Here is a 17,500-nt window from a genome sequence, read left to right on the forward strand (position 1 = left end):
TAATTTCAGTTTAGTTTGTTGGCTGGTGGCCTTTTATGGTATCATATTATTTTTATCCTAGACCTTTGATCAAGACGTAGTTAATCAACTCGGACTTTCGTTCTTTACCAACACGTTTTTATGTAATATTTTTAGATATTGGCTGCTAACTAGAAAATTATATGTCATGCATTCCGATTTAGCGGAGTTTTATACTGCCTTGTTTGACAGCGTAATATCCAGTATCCCTATAGCTGTAGGAGTTTGAACGGTCTTTGTATTACACTTCTGTTATATATTTCCTTTTGGTTTGTCTTTTATTTACATTTATAATATAAGGCTCTTTATTATTGTCTTGGAAAGTACCACAGTTGAGAATAGTGAAGTTGTCCTTCCGATAGTTTTTTGTCTTTTCATTTATTTCAATAAAGGAGTTCCGAGCACTAGGTAACAAGAAGTCATTTGTATGATGTCTCTGCCGGCGAGTATTTCGTTCTCGGAGGATGACTGGATCCTCCATTTCTTCCGCCATTACCGGGAGGGGATATAAGCTGTAGGGGGGCTTGGTGACGGGAGGGGGCTGGAATGGACCCGGCGTATTGTTACGTATCCCCGGAAACCCTCGAGAAAAGAATGACATCTGCGCCGTCGCTTCGTAAGGCTGGAAATGGGAAACGCGTGGTTGTGGGGGTCTATAAGAGCCGTAACGACCTACAGAATCATTCCAGTCATTGGGAGTTGCCCGCCCCAACCTAATCATGTGTTTACTGATGTGTCTCTCTCATCGGCTGCCGGCGCCTTTTTCCCATAATAACTCGGATAGGTTCGCTCCAAGCATCGTCCGGGAGCTGCCTCTGCTAGCCTCTGTAGTTACCGCTGACATCGCTGGAGTGGTGATCTTGGCGTATGCGGTCCATCATTTAAGACATTTCATCATGTCGTTAGAACCCCTCGAGAGAAAAAATATGCCTTTCATGACAGTATAATAGAAAACGGCGGTAGCTTGTCCTTCAATAAAAGAAAACGAGATTGTGGAATATTGTTTTCGGAAGTTGAGAGCGGCTGGTCACGCACGCCCGTCTTATCGTCAACTGAACGAAAGTTGGCGAGCGAAGCTTGAGGGAGCAGGCTGTCTACCGGCCTGATTGAATTTATCGGCAGAGGAGATTAACGAAGTGTCTAACAGTTCCAATCTGTCTGTCCGTCCTTCGCCTTCCATTCTTCCTCTTCCATTCAGGTTTTAGGTTTCTTTGTGTTTTTGTTTTCTTTTTAATGTTCATTGATACGCGCTGGGGTGGAATGCTAATATTTCATTGTTGGATAAAGTTCTCTTTTACGCTTCCTGAGGTGTTAGATGTAATGCTGATGACATTTAAACTACAACTGGGCTCGTGATTATTCATTTTCGTTAGATGTGCTATTATATTTTTCATGTTTTCTTGCCAAGAAAAGGTTAAACATTTTTAGAGGATGAATGAGGGAATAGCAATCAATCTATTGCAAGCAAACAACCAAACCTGCCTCCTGAACATGATAAGAAATGATCCCATAAAGAATGTTCTACAATGCAGATATGTTTGCAAAAAAAATCATCAGAATGAAAAGATTTTTATAACAACGATTGTATCCACTATGCTGTTTAAAAATTTTGTCTGTAGGGGGATGAGGCAAAGACTTGACCTAGAAAGAAAGAAATAAGTTGTGTAATGAAGTAGAATACAATGAACCTTACATTTTCTGCAAAGAAAAATAGGCTTCATATAATCCATTTCCTATTCATATATCTATACATGCATGTACTCATAGTGCACACACGCACACACACACACACACACCTTACGATGGAAGAAACGAAGTTGATTTATTATTTATTATTATTATTATTATTATTATTATTATTATTATTATAAAACTATGAAGAATTAAGCCTCTTTGATGACAAACTTGCTGACGTTCTATTGAGCTATTGAATCTGCGCGCCGTTATCTTGATCCTTGGATTTCATTCTGTCATCAGAAGGAAATCCTGACTGGTTTGATCTGAAGCTCATAAAACGTTAAAAGTCCGCGATATAAATTCCATCCAAAGCTGAGGAAACCGAATAAGTGTGTTTTTTGGATGTGGGTTTATTAATTCGCTGCTGAACTGATATGGGGCGCATTTTCTATTTGCCAATGCCCGTTGTAATTAACACCGCAATTGCACCCTAATAGTTTCAGTTATTGGCCATTAATTCTGTGTGTGTGTGAGAGAGAGAGAGAGAGAGCGCCAGCAGTGGTTTGCTTAGAGATGGTGTTTGTGTGCGCGTGTGTGTGTGGGAGAGAGAGAGAGAGAGAGAGAGAGAGAGAGAGAGAGATATGTATAGTTGACTTAGATATGTGTTTCCTTCACGAAAACTGGTATGTAATAATATGTAGTTCTTGGAAACTAAAAAGTCACTTAGAGTCTCTTAAGTATGTCCATTGCATTTTCGGCCATGAACAGTATCTATTTCTAAATTAGTCTTCTTGACGTCAGCTACAAAATGCTAATTCAGTTAATCGCAAGCTATGTACATAGGAACTAAAATGTTGTTTTGAAAGTTGGCCATTACTCTCAAACCGTTATTGACAGTTTTGGGATAAACAAAATTATTCACTTTCTTTTCCTCCTAAAAAAATTTGCTCTCTCTCTCTCTCTCTCTCTCTCTCTCTCTCTCTCTCTCTCTCTCTCTCTCTCTCTCTCTCTCTCCTAAAGACTCCAAAATGGTAAGCATCTCCGATGATTTGCTCGTCTTTGTCATCATCTTGCACTCACACACACACACACACACATACACACGTGCAAAAATCTCGCATACTTTTCTTGATCCCACATTGCTTAATGTTGGTGCCACGCATCTGTTAATTTAGCCCTTGTGTTGACTCTGGCCATCTCATTTGCCACACTGATATAAACGGGAACAGTTGCACTAGAGTCCATTCACGCCACGCCTCTATTTCCTGGAGTGATATTCATTAACCGAAGTCCATTTTTTATAAACAGTCTTTCGCATTGGTCAAGCATCAAGGTTAAACGCTTGAGTGACCGTAGACATTTCAACGCCAGGTGGCGTGAATAGATTAATCAGTCACTCTAGGTAAAAAGGTTCTGGGTCTTCATACGGAGGAAATGACATTTCACTGTATCGCAATTCTCTTAATTGCAGTTGCTGATTGCTTTATATGAGATACGGTTGGGATCCTGGCCGGTACAGAAGCACTTGTCAGTTATATCTTCCTTTGGATGGAAATTATTCCCAAGGTACAGTGAATTCGATATTAAACGATATTTGCAGTTTAATATATGTGAATATAAAACAAGTCGCGCGGGTATAAGTGACAAAAATGCATAAACACTGTATATGTAGTTGACACATGAACACACATATATATGTATATCTATATATCTAAATATATGTGTGTATCTGTTCATGTACACATATGCAATGTATATATATATATATATATATATATATATATATATATATATATATAGTGTCTCACTTTTACCAGTGACACAAGCACCAATATAGCGTTTCCTAGGATATCTATTTTCAGTATGAGCCCCTAAGGTAGCCTTACCGTAAAAATGAAGGTAATATAAACAAGTTTCGAGTTACCAAGTCCCGAACTGCTGTGAAAAATGTTGCAATACGAGAAAGCCGAGAGGTTAAGTCCCGACCCAAAAGATATTCCTGGTCTTGACGACGGCAATTTTAAAAGATTCATTATACGTAGACTATCTGTGTTAAATACAAGAAAGAAATGTACAAAAAAATTATATTTCGTTTCTTAAAATAGAATGATTCTTTGGGAAGGAAACGTTACGGATCTCTCTCTCTCTCTCTCTCTCTCTCTCTCTCTCTCTCTCTCTCTCTCTCTCTCCAGATTCCGTGACACGAAAAGACGACTTAATCGGATTTTGGAAGGGGAGACGTCGAGAAAGTACCTTTACTGCTCATTGACATGATTACCCTCGCCCTGTTCTTTTCCAGTTATTATTATTATTATTATTATTATTATTATTATTATTATTATTATTGTTATTATTATTATTATTATTATTATTATTATTATTATTATTATTATTATTATTATTTACTTGTCGCTATCCTTTTTAGATTCATGGCGTGATGATTGACCGGGAAGCTGTATACCATTTAATCATTATTTTCCGAATTAGTTGTTTACATTTTTATATTTTATATTGATGACCTGATGTTTTGATAATAGAAGTGAGCTAAAAATTAGCTTCTTCTAATTGAGCAGTCGCTCGTTGCTGCCCGCACGATATGATGTTTCTTAGGGCCAAGTAATTGGCCAAGGAATTTGCGGTTTGATTATTCCCGACAAGGGTAATTACATCTCTCTCTCTCTCTCTCTCTCTCTCTCTCTCTCTCTCTCTCTCTCTCTCTCTCTCTCTCTCTCTCTCTCCAACTTCTGGTGTGCATTGATGTGAATGTTTGTATGTATGCGAAAGATACAAGTTCCTGTAAAGGACTATTTTTCCTTTTTGTTTGTGTGAAACTGACCACTTTCAATTAACACAAAGTTAACTGACTGCGAAAATTTTTTAAATTCATCCTTTTTATTTCAAAAATATTTTGTTCATCCCAACAGAAGGATTGGTGTGAAAAACTGTGAAATGCGAAATCAGAAGAAAAACTTCGTGCTGGGAAGGTATTTTTTTTTTATTGCTGCACTAGAAAATATAATGAATACGTTAAATTACATCAAAGCTTGTTGTCAACATCAGGACAAATAGGTTATTGAATTGCTCGCATAAAAATAGAACATAAACTAATCTGGTCACGGTTCTCATATATTAAGAAATATTTTTTAATTGTCTATTGCGGCTAACAAAAGGAAAATAATTCGTAGGGAAGCAAAGGAATTGGTATTTTACCTGCAAGTAATTATTTTGATGCATGCACCGAATTGCAAGTGACACCTCGTCACTTGTTTCTCAAAGTCCATTGATAGATTTTAGTTCACAGTGTGACTTTTTATTTACTTTAATTTTTGTTGTATTCTCCTTCCATTTCTTGGTCGTTTCTTTAGCATTGGATAATAGTATTGTTTTCATTGTTCATTGTCATATGCACTTTATCTTTATTCTGCTGCTTCTTTGAAGAGCAGCATTCAAATTTAATGGTTTTTAAAAGAGACTGCCCAGGGCTATGCCGTAGTGTTCATGAGTCCAGACTCTAATTAATCTCATTTCGATTGATAACTTACGATACGTTTGATAACAAGGAATTTCCTTCAAGTTTCATGATGGCCTGGAGTCTTGTAATTAGTATCCTGTGTGTGTGTGTGTGTGTGTTTGTTTGTTTGTGCGTGAACAGGTGTCAGCACATATAGCTGTGTGAGCTTAAACAGCAAGTTCTTTATGTGGATAGGAAATAAAATAGATTGTTCTTCACCCTTCACTTTCCTCCTATATTTAAATTGTTTTTCCAGCTTTCTTGTGAGTCTGATTTCTCCTCAAAAAGATGCCATGTACATTCCACCAGGCCTTGAGCGGATGGTTGAAGGAAAATTATTTATGGAAAGGCGGAAAACAGTGGGAAAGATAAGAGACCCTTGAAGGAAAACGCTAGACATTTGGGAAGAGACTGATGTAGCTCCCTAATCGACTTTGGAGAGAGATAGACGATATAAAGCGGAAATCTGTATTCAGAGAGCGATTGAGCCCACAGGAAAGGAGGTTACCTAAAAGAGCCATTTGCCAAGCACTGCCGAAGGCTTCGAAGATAATACGAGTACATTCTTGAAAATAAATATTGGTGATCACTTGCTCAGAGGGTAGAGATACAGTACGTTTTCATCTCATTATATTATTTATCTTGAATTTGTATTACTTGTGAGGATTTTAAGTGTGAAAAATTAAAAGTAGGGAGATTGGTGTGCTTTGGGAATGAAATGGGTATTTGTATTTAGTTTACGATATTAGGAATCAAAAGTTACTTTGCATGTTAACAGTCATACAGTTTATTTCTGAATTTCATAGATATGTCGAGGAATTTGTTCCAATTTGCCTCTAGTTGCGAGAGAGAGAGAGAGAGAGAGAGAGAGAGAGAGAGAGAGAGAGAGAGAGAGAGAGGTTAGATTCCCTCTCATAATGGAAGAGGAAAAGAAAATCTCATTGCAGTCCTTCCCCCTTGAGAGAGTAAAGTTAAGAGTGAGGCGAGGCGAGGAGGAACGTCCCCCTCCCTCCCCTTCCCCAACCCCTACCCTGTTACGAATTGGGTTAGAAGTTGTGGAGGGGTGGGGTGGGAAGAGGGGAGGAGAGGGAGGAAGATAGGAGGAGACGCCCTCAGGGTCTCAAGTGTCTTACTTCCTACTCCGACGAATATCTTGACCCTGTCTGAGCTGAGGATCTTTCAGAAAGTTTTGGGCCGGATGGCTGCAATTGGATTTTGGAAAGGAATGCCTCCGAATGGTCCGCCGGACTTGATATCGCGACGTTCGTGAATTGAGTAGTTATCGAGGATCTATTTTTTTCTATCATCTACTGATATATATATAATATATATATATGTGTGTGTGTGTGTGTGTATAGATAGATAGATAGATAGATAATGTATATACTGTATATATCTATATATATATATATATATATACACACACACAAACAGCCGCTTTATTCAGTTCTGGAGCAAAGCCTGCAACCTCATCCCTCATGAATTTACGATACGTAAAACCGGAGGATTCTAAGATGAATTGCTGATTATGTATATGTGTACACATATATCGTATATATATTTATATATATATGTATGTGTATGTATGTATGTATATATATATATATATATTATGTGTATATATATACATATACATATATATATATATATATATATATATATATATATATATATATATATATATATATATATATAATCAATCAGTGTTTAAAGCTGGATTCGAATACCCAGCCGATCTGACCACTGGAGACACTTTTCAGTGTAACCCACCATGCCTCAGTTGACCAGGCCACTTAGTTAGGACCTGGTAGTTAGTAGAATGTGATGGGAGGCAGCCGGGGTGAAGTAGAGCATTGAGCCAGCAACCTTAAGCACTGCCGAGAACCAGATGTTGAATACCATTTGGAGCTACATCTACGGGGAAAAGGTGTATAATTGAAATAGTTGCACAGTAAGATGCCGGCCTTGAGATTGCGGGAAGTCTAAACGTGGAGTTTATTACCCGTAGGCTGTAGCAGTTAATCTTGTTCCACAGAAAATGTGGATATACAGTCTTACAATTTTTATGATTATTATTTTTAAAACGAAGATATGCACTGTATTATTATTATTATTATTATTATTATATTATTATATTATTATTATTATTATTATTATTATTATTATTATTATTATTATTATTATTATTATTGCTTGTCATACCAGTTGAAGAAAAATATATTAATTCTTTTGTAGACGACAACAAACCTCTTTTACAGAACTATTGCTGTTGTGGTTTCTGCTACAAGTGGTGTTGTTATTATTATTATTATTATTATTATTATTATTATTATTATTATTATTATTATTATTATTATGCTGTTGTTTGGTTTTGGTTACGACCGGTATTATATTATTATTATTATTATTATTATTATTATTATTATTATTATTATTATTATTATTATTGCTGTTGCGGTTTCTGCTACAACTGATATTAAATATATGCTTTTTCTTATTTGCAGGTCCGCCTGGGAAACGAGGACCAAGAGGAAGAAGAGGAAAAGATGGGAGACCAGGAGATTTGGGCCCTGTGGTGAGTCTAGATAGAAGGCGGAGTAATAATATCTTCTCGTGTTCGATTAGTGAATAATAAATAGATAAAAAAATTATGTTCTCCGTAACATGAACTCATTTGAGGTAGAAGGGATCATCTGTGATATAAGCGTGATTTATATAAAGTATACATACACTATATATAATATATATGCATACATATACATTTATTTATTTATAATATATAAAGTGTATCAATATATATATATATATATACTATATATATGTATATAAATATATATACATATATATAAATGTATAAATATATATATATATATATATATATATATATATATATATGTATATAAATATATATACATATATATAAATGTATAAATATATATATATATAAATGTATATATATATATATATATATATATATATATATATATATATATATATATATATATATATATATATATATATATATATATATTTATCTTAAATTTTCCAAGGCTCATTTTTTTGGAACATGCCTCCGAAACATTTAAAATAATAATTCTTGTTTTCAGAGTTATTATTATAGAGAGGCTAATGTAATTCACCTCAGCTGACATGATGCGACTGCAAGAAAAAAAGAAAAAAAAGAAAGAAACTGGTTTAATGTAAATCAGTAAATAGTGGCCTAACTTGAACCTGTTCTTAATTAAACCATTAAATACCTTCGATTGTAAACATTGATACTCTTTGTTATATAGCAAACAAACTCACTTTTTTTAAATCCCGAATTTTTGTCTTAAGATTTTCAGTCGTCCGATGGTATTTTGGAGTAAAAACCAAGTGAATTTTGTCATCTGTTTCATTGGCAGATGTTATTTTGTTCGCTAAAATATCTTGGAGTAAAAACCAAGTGAATTTTGTCAACTGTTTCTGACACAGACAGTTATTTTGTTCTGCTAAAATATCCTGAGGTTCATAAACCAAGGAAACAAAACTTTAGAAATATTACGAACTGAGGAAAAGGACTGCGAAGATTTTGTGTCTAGCGAATATATAGACATTCAAGTAAACCAGGCGAATTTAGCTTTCATGGATAGATAAAACTTATATTTAATCACTTTCTTTTCACATTCAAATTTAGGGACTAAGAAGCTAATTCATGTGTATTTTCAAATATGCAAGTGCTTACAGGAAAGTTGTTTAAGCCCTCAAATAAAAAACCACAGGTAGAAATTTTATCAGTCCTCCGAATACCATTGAAATTAAAAATATCATTTCATCGGAAGCTGAAAATATGGTTTTGAATTTGGTGAATTGCGCTATTAACCAGCAGGTAATTTTTCGTACATACAAAAGTCCAGAGACCGAAATTAAAATGATTCGGATACCTCAGCGTAACTTTTTTTTTTTTTTATGCTGAACGGTTGATCCTCAACTAAATTCTGCAGTGATCGATTTAAGAAAAATAGAAAGTTGGAAGCTGAGAGTTACAAGGAAAGCGAATGATGAAAGGAGAACGGAGAGCTCGTGCGCTTAGGATGTTTGATTTAAAAAAAAAAATAACATGAAACAAGTTTCTATTAATAACCTTTATTTCAGGGTCCAGCTGGTCCGCCTGGAAAAAATGGATTCCCGGTATAGAATATTTCTATTTAGATATGATTTATGTATTTGTTTTGGTGTTGCTGTATGATGATCATGCTTCGTGTCTTATTATACATTTTACTTGGTCTTTGATGTATTGTTGTGTATTTTGTATGTTTTATTTTTTTCTTCTGTGTATACTATTGAGCAAGAACACTTGAGCGTTTTGCTAGTGCTTAGTCTTGTTGCATTTTGATGTTCATTGCTAGTTGGAATGTCAGTTTTGCACTTCATTATTATTATTATTATTATTATTATTATTATTATTATTATTACAACTGTTTTTTGACGTTGAATTTGTATTATTATTATTATTATTATTATTACAACTGTTTTTGACATGTTTAATTTGTAGTTTGTATTATTATTATTATTATTATTATTATTATTATTATTATTATTATTATTATTATTATTATTATTACTTAGCCGATGCATGCTGCATTCATTAACCATGGCATGGGCGATCTTATCTTTTTCGCATTGCACACGAAAAAAAGAGATAATGCAATTTGAATGCGTGGCTGATCGCCAATTGCTGCATGTGAACAGCTCCTATGAATTAACAATGAGAGTAATTGAATTAAGGAAGCTGATATTGTAGTCACCGATGGGGGAGGGGGGGCGGGTGTTTTGTCCGGTTAAAGTTGCCAGTTCTCGTATCATTTTTATTATTGTGCCCCTTGTTTTCATCGTACAATTGTCTTAACTTTTCTTTTTTTTTTTATTTCTAGTATTCATACCATTATTAATGCTAGGAGAGGATTATTGAGCGGAGGGTTAACGCCCTTGCCTTGTGAAAAAAAGTAGAGAGAGAGAGAGAGACTGTCAGGATGTTTCAACAAACTAGAGTATTGTATCTGGCTGTAATGGGTCATCCTTAGGCCCGAAAGCCAACAGTTATTATTATTATTATTATTATTATTATTATTATTATTATTATTATTATTATTATTATTATTGTTAGTATTATTATTATTATTATTAATGTAAAACCGAGGTTAACAATAGACACAGGAGGACACTTGACGTTTGTTTATTTTGATGTATCCTCATGTTTTATAAGTACTTGCACATAATAAGGTGGAAACTTAATACTTGAGAAGTTGACACGAGAATATGTCAATTACCTTTCCCCATTTGTCTTCTAAATGTTTAATTACATTTTCTTATTAAAGTTCCTTCGTTTGCTGATAGCAGGAGCTTGTATTTCGTCTCTCTCTCTCTCTCTCTCTCTCTCTCTCTCTCTCTCTCTCTCTCTCTCTCTCTCTCTCTCTCTCTCTCTCTCCTTCCTGTCGTGTATCCTCTTGATCCCTCTTGACATAAACTCCTTGTTCCCTCTTATGACTTGGCGTCGCCTGCAGCGTACACCATCCTCCTCCTCCTCCTCCTCCTCCTCCTCCTCCCTCCTCCTCCCCTTCCCTCCTCTCCTCCTCCTCTACCTCCAATAAAAGGGATTAATGAAGGCGACGGGATTACGAAATTAATAGCGTGCATGCGTGAAGAAATGAAAAGTGGTAAAATAAAGATATTTGTTGAAAATGGAATTTGGATGAAATGAATAGATATAATGGTTAATGGTCTTTTGAGACAAAGAAAACAATATGCAATATTTGGCGTAGGTGAAGGAATAATTGAAAATCGAAAAAGATCCGTTAAACGGTATATGATTCGTATTGAAAAACTAGCATTGCAGGTTCTGCAGAATCCTCGCATAAAAAAAGAGAGAGAGAAGAAGGAGGATAAAGAAATAAAGGTTAGATGCAAAATCAAATTAATGAACAATGCATACAGGCCTGTAATGCAAATCTGAAAACCAGGAATATGGTGCTTGGTCCTCTCAAGTATTATTGCACCCCCCCCCCTCCTAAGGATATGAGCAAATTGGCCAGTGGGAGTTCCCTGTTGAAATAGAACTTGTAAAAAAATGGCAAAGTAAGTTACCTTCCTGCGAAGGTCCAAATCGCATGTAACATTGTTGGGAAAATGAAATCACCACTTACGACAATTATGACATTGTTGTAAAGATAGGAAGATCCTTAGAGGCCTGGCATCTAAGCAGGCAGTATTCCAGTAACTGTGAAGCAACAGAACTTAAAACCTTATAAATGAAACCTATTGTAGTTTTCAGTCAATTCTAGATGATGCATTTATCAAATGCCTCAAGGTCTGAGCAGAAGGAAGCTTCTACCCTAAGGTGGATGTAGCAGATCCATTGAGAATTTTAGCCTTTTAGGCTGGCTTCATTGAAGATGGTAGGAAGCTATTACTGGTAGTTTTGTTTCACAATTTAGAAAATCGTTAATTCATTTGCCATGGAATATTTAATATATATGTAGATTACATTTGATATTCACTTAAAATTGTAATGACCAAATTTTCTAGAACGAGCATTGAAAAGCCACAAAGAAACCAAAGTTCAGTAGAGGCGCGTGATAAACGATAAAGAATAAATGAAAGAGAATGTGAGAGTTTGCCGTATGAGCTTCATAATTCAGATCTCCTATAATTTTCATAGAACGAATCTCTTATTTACGGGGCTCGTGCAGTTCCCACAGTTGTGAATGTATGTAATTCCGCAATAATTTTGAAATTAGGTACTTATTCCTGAACAGAATTAAGAATATATTGCATAATGATCAATATGAAATTGATGTTGAGCTGTAAACACGTCAGTCTCCACTTATTATAAATTCACGAGATGAGTTACTGTTGCTTTTCTTGGGAGACAGTAGTAAACGTATTTGTTCTTGGCTACAATGAGGAATTTTCAGTTAGTAAAACTACTTTATGAGATTGCAACTCTGTGTTTTAGAAGGTTAATTGCAAACAGTTACTAGAGAAAATCCTTTCTAAAGCATCCGTTTTGGCCTGTCATTTTTCTCATTTTCAGTTGGCTTTAAACCTATCGTCCGTGGGATATATTGTGTGTGTGTGTGGATGATGTGTGTATACATATATATACAGTATATATATATATATAATATATATATATATAATATATATATATATATATATATATATATATATATATATATACATATGTATATATTATTATATATATATATATATATATATATATATATATATATATATATATATATATATATATATATATATATATATATATATATATATATATATATAAATTTCTGACTCACAGCAGGATCAGAACCCAGGTCTTTCAATTTGGAAGGCAAGGATGCTACCAATTGAAAAACCAGGGTTCGGTCCTGATGTAAGTCAGAATTTTATTTCTGTTCCACACGTGATTGTGTGTTGATTACCCCTATCCTATGTATGTATATATATATATATATATATATATATATATATATATATATATATATATATGAAAAGACAGAAAGGAGAGGAGGTTAGGTAATAAAAAAAAAAAGGGCTGTAAAGGGGACTTTTCCATCCGTGACTTCGAGAAGAAAGGGCAAAGGCTAAAGCCTGGAAGGAGCGAGGGAAATGAAGAGCTTGTATCTCACTATTTAATTACCCACTCGGTGAGAAGTGGCCATCCTCACTTGGATATCTTAATTGGATGGAAAAAAATTTTTTTTTTTTCTTTTTCGCGGAATGTAGTGAAGAAGTTTTATTTGTTCTCGCTAAAGGCGAGTGGCTCAGAATGAATCTGTGAATGAATGCGGGCGATTACAGGGTCTTTTATTAATTCATTTGAGAGGTTTATGTAAGATTATACTTCCAAATAACTTTTCCGTTTTTTTTTTTTTTTTTTAATTATATTGTCGGTATTATCTATGTAGCATTTTAATCATTTTAGCTTGAGGTCAGACCTAGATTCAGCAGCTTTATTTTATATATATATATATATATATATATATATATATATATATATATATATATATATATATATATATATATGTGTGTGTGTGTGTGTGTGTGTGTGTGTGTACAGTATATATATATGTGTGTGTATATATACATACATACATATATATATACATACATACATACAAATATAGAGTATGTGTGTGTAGTCTGCATATACATTTAATCAGTATCCAGTTAATATTTGGCCGTAGGTAAGTGTGACTGCTATCAAAGTCAAGGAGAGGTTTGCTTGCGTTTAGTATAAACAATTAAGTCATTACGTAAACCACATATTTCCTCCTCTGTTTTGGCAGAGCGAGGCTGCTGAATGAGAACCTCAGATTTGCTTCATTTCAGCACCTTAAAAATTACCATTACATCAATGTGTGCTATATTTTATTTAATACTCGCTCGACCCTCAGTTAGTTGGGATCCCCAGAAGTATTGCAAATTAATTATCATTGCTTTGTCAACTTACACGTTATTAGTTATCTGAGGGGTACAAACATTTTAATATGCATATTTGTTTTTGTTTTATGTATTCATATTGCTTTGTGTTTATATTTCATTTCCGAGGATATGATATTGCTTTGTATTGTCAAAAAAACTATTTTCTATTCGATTTTATGCCTTTGAAATTTGTGAATTATACAGTTACTAAAATGTTTCATGTTTTATAGTACAAATCCTTATCTAATTAGAGAACGATCTGGTAATGGATTCTTTATCGTCATGTAAATCTTTTGATTTTGATAACATGGGCGCTTTTGAAATAGTTGCACCGAAATTGTTGTAGTCGTGGTCTTTTCTTATAATAAACATCGAGAACCGCATCTCTTACTTCATTTTTGAAGGATGTTACTTCTAAAGGATGTTATCCTGAACGTTGGGATACAACGTACAGTGTCTTGCCCGACACTCTGTTGATAGTGTGGATATTTTTATCTTTACAGCTTTCCTTACGCGCCAAGAAGTATTCCTTTTTTATTATTATTATTTTTAGATCATTAGTTCTCTTTACTCTCTTCAAACAGGCATGCCCATCTTCTTAATTTAACTAACGCTTATTCTCACCTCTGACAAGTCCTTGGGGGTAAACTTGGTGAGATTCTAAAAGAGCAAATTAGAGATCTCGTTAAAACTTCATTGTAATGATTTATAGACTAAGATTATTAACAGGTACTTAGGGAATGATACATTCCAGGTAATATTGCTCACTTCCGAGCCACCGTCCCGAGTGTATTTAGTATTTATTAAATCTAAGGGATCACCGTTCTTCTTCCTCGCTCGAGCGAATATGATTTTAGGGTCGCCTCTCTTTTTTCCCACTAGAACTAATTGCATTTAACAGCGGTTTCTCTATTTCAGGGACATAAGGGACACCGCGGCTACCCTGGGTTCCCGGTTGGTGGGATGGTAGTTAGTGGCATTTTTGGGGCTTAGGGGCATCTAACACACGTGCTTTTGCTGAGTGGCTTGTCACGACTCTTTGGTACCAAAGTGTATCCATCCAAATCTTGCTCTTCTAACTCTCTTGACTCAGCCGTTTGATTTGGTGTTATCTGGGTATTAACTTTTGCTCTTGTAGAAGTTAATGATTTTTTTTATTATATTTTCGTTTTTTAGACCAGTAAGATGGGTTATGATACTTGTATTTTACTCCTAACTTTTTTATTTTGGTTCAGTCATCATTTTGAATTATTAACCTTTCCCTTTATGAATTTTATTTTTATTTTTTGTGTCGCCCTTAACTTTTTTTTGTTAGAGCAGTTTTTATTTGAGTCTTCAGCTCTTCCGTTTTATTATATTTGTATTTTGTTTTTTTACTAACATTCATAGCCTAATTTTTATTTTTGTTATTGAAGACAGAATTAATACCAATATAACAACCAAATCTTAAAGGCACACTTTAATCGTAGACATTTGGCTCTGGTGAATTACCCATTTTTTCGTCCGTCTTGTAAAGAGCAGATTTATGAAGTTCATTAAAACTGCGAATCATTTTCCTTCACAATCGTTGGCATTTTTTCCCAACGAACTTATCACCATTGTTCGAACGCTCTGATGAATTCATCAATATTCATTTAACATCTTGTGATCATCGACTTCATCTTTATCATGCGTATTAGTGATATTTTCCATTTAAAATTCAGCTCGCTCTGATCATCATCGTTATCCTCGAGAATAATTAGCCCTGTTTTCAGTAAGAATTTAGCACGCTGTAATCAAGATGGTCATCATAATTATTATCTTCATCAGGTAGCTCCAGGTAATATGGATGCGTGGCGAGGTAATTAACAGGTAGAGAATTACCTGGGAAAGGTATCCTGTTCATTTCCCTTCGTCCGTCTTTTATCAGGAACATTCTTTTGATTTTGTCCTTAAAGGATCCGTGTTTGTTTGTGCTTGAAAGTTCTCCATCTTTTCTTTCTTTAATCAGTTAAGTGTACTCTCTCTCTCTCTCTCTCTCTCTCTCTCTCTCTCTCTCTCTCTCTCTCTCTCTCTCTCTGTGACTGAAAAAGGCGATGTTTACTTTTTGAAATTTCTCCATGTTTTCATTCTTTAATCAGCTAAATCTCTCTCTCTCTCTCTCTCTCTCTCTCTCTCTCTCTCTCTCTCTCTCTCTCTCTCTCTCTCTGTGTGTGTGTGTGTATGTGAATGAAAAAGACGATTTTTGCTTTTATAAATTTCTCTTGTTTTCTTTCTTTAATCAACTAATAACCCCCTTTCTCTCTCTCTCTCTCTCTCTCTCTCTCTCTCTCTCTCTCTCTCTCTCTCTCTCTTCTCTCTCTCTCTCTCTGATTAAAAAAAAGACGATCCCCAATTAAAGTTGGAAAATAGCTTTTGGGAGTGTCAGTGTCAAACATAAAAGGGACCCAATTTTGGAGTGGCTGTCACTTTCGGAATACCATTTCGAGCCTTTTATTAAGCAAACGTCTATTTTAATTAGTTATTATTCAGAAGAAAAAAGCCAATTTCTAGCTGGCTATTGCCAGTCGAACGTCATGTCGGATAAGTTATTAGAAGCGAAACGGTATTCAAGCTGGTGCTTAAATAGCGTTGCCCAGAGCTGTTTGGATTAATAGACTTCATTTCGTCGTGGTGATCGGAGAGGAGCGCGCCATGTTGCGTTAGGTGATGCTGAGAATAAATCAAATCGAGTTATTTGACTGAAAGATCGCTATTTTGATTAATAAATACGCTATCTGAATGTTATTTCGAAATTGATGTCAGTGAGGAATCCTATTTCAGGCTGATTCATATCGAGGGATTTGGTGTCTTTGTGTGCACTATATCAAGATAAGGTCATTTTGGGCCACTCTGACCTTTTTCCGATGGATAGGATTATAACAGATGTAAACTTCTTTTTTTTTAGGTCTTTTTATAACTATCTGTAAACTTCTCTATTAGGTATTTTTATAACTACTAAAGTGTTGTTTTTGCTGTCAGCGTCAGAGGAACGCTTGTTTCAAGGAGACTGATAACTCTTTGCACTGGGTTTTAGTCTTAGGACACCCTTACGAGTTTCTCGTCATTGATACAGACTTGTTTTTCACAGTAATATGGATTGTGACTTTACATGTCATTTTGAATAGGATAGATTATAAGAAGTCTGTTTTGCAGGTTTTACCGTCACAGTTTCAGAATATTTTTAATTTGACGACTGTAATCACTTGAAGATAGAAATGGAAAAAGAAAATTAAGGGTACTTCCAAGGGGGTTACGGTAGATTGATATAACATAATGTAATGCAATGTGCCGTAGAATATTTCAGTACATTTTAGAAAGTTATGGGTCAGGAGAACTAAATATAATGTCTGTTTTGGGGAAAATTAAAAAGTTATCCAATTAAGAAAATTATTTTAGAAAAGAATTTTGAGGGAATTAGGTTATTCTTTAGTTAGGATTTTTTCTTTGAGATAATTTCTTGACTTTTTAAGCATCATTGTTGATATTATTGTTTACCAGGGTGGTTTCTTTGTATTTATAGGAAGTATTTCATATGATCCCGCTTTTGTTCACAATAGAAGTTAAAACGTTATTAAAATCTTGGTCATTACTTAAAATCTTTTATATTTTGATGTGGGCGCTATTAGCCATTGGTAGACAGGTAACCTAGTATTCTTTCAATCTTTTAGCAGTAGGGGAACTTATATTTAAGGGGAAAACTCTGCATTTTTAAATAAAGTTGTAGTGATTAATCAGTCGTTTAAAATGTATTAAGCACCTAATTTAGATGCTCTACTATCATATTTTAAATACTGATACAGAAAG

At 34.5% G+C, this 17,500-nt stretch overlaps 1 protein-coding gene across 1 annotated transcript in view; it reads left to right on the top strand.

Moving 5' to 3' along the window:
• LOC136845178 (collagen alpha chain CG42342) overlaps window positions 1–17,500 on the top strand; it is a 177,673-nt gene that overhangs the window by 80,400 nt on the left and 79,773 nt on the right. Inside the window, exon 2 of the mRNA XM_067115155.1 lies at window positions 7,711–7,781. The gene's annotated coding sequence lies outside the window, so the exon portion shown is untranslated. The remainder of the gene's footprint in view (window positions 1–7,710; window positions 7,782–17,500) is intronic.

This window comes from Macrobrachium rosenbergii, chromosome 2, assembly GCF_040412425.1.
Source record: "Macrobrachium rosenbergii isolate ZJJX-2024 chromosome 2, ASM4041242v1, whole genome shotgun sequence".
Classification (NCBI taxonomy): domain Eukaryota; kingdom Metazoa; phylum Arthropoda; class Malacostraca; order Decapoda; family Palaemonidae; genus Macrobrachium; species Macrobrachium rosenbergii.